At 67.7% G+C, this 322-nt stretch overlaps 1 protein-coding gene across 1 annotated transcript in view; it reads right to left on the bottom strand.

Annotated features, from left to right (window-relative positions):
- The window catches only part of RNF115 (ring finger protein 115), a gene marked incomplete at its 5' end in the record, with an annotated part of 7,013 nt that overhangs the window by 1,025 nt on the left and 5,666 nt on the right, over positions 1-322 (bottom strand). The window lies entirely within an intron of this gene.

The raw sequence follows: 322 nt of genomic DNA on the forward strand, positions 1-322 counted from the left end.
CGAGGCTCATCGCCCAGCTCTGCTGGGAGCCGGGGTGAGAGGGAAACACGCCAAGCCCGGCTCCGGGGAGGCCAGGGACAAGGGCACAAAGGGATCCGAGGGGGCGGTGAAGCAACAGCGGGATGGGGAGGGCAGAGAGGTGGCGAAAGGACTGCGGAAACAGCGGGAAGGGAGGTGGAATTTGCTGCCGGCCTGAGCTGGAGGAGACCCCAGGTCCCGGGAGGACAGAGCACGGGATGGCAGCAAAGCTCAGGATCCCCCGAGCGTCTCCAGCCCGAGGCTGAGGGGGATGGAGCCGCACAAGGACACGGCACAGAGGCGG

Source organism: Eurypyga helias, unplaced genomic scaffold, assembly GCF_000690775.1.
Source record: "Eurypyga helias isolate BGI_N326 unplaced genomic scaffold, ASM69077v1 scaffold21780, whole genome shotgun sequence".
Taxonomy (NCBI): domain Eukaryota; kingdom Metazoa; phylum Chordata; class Aves; order Eurypygiformes; family Eurypygidae; genus Eurypyga; species Eurypyga helias.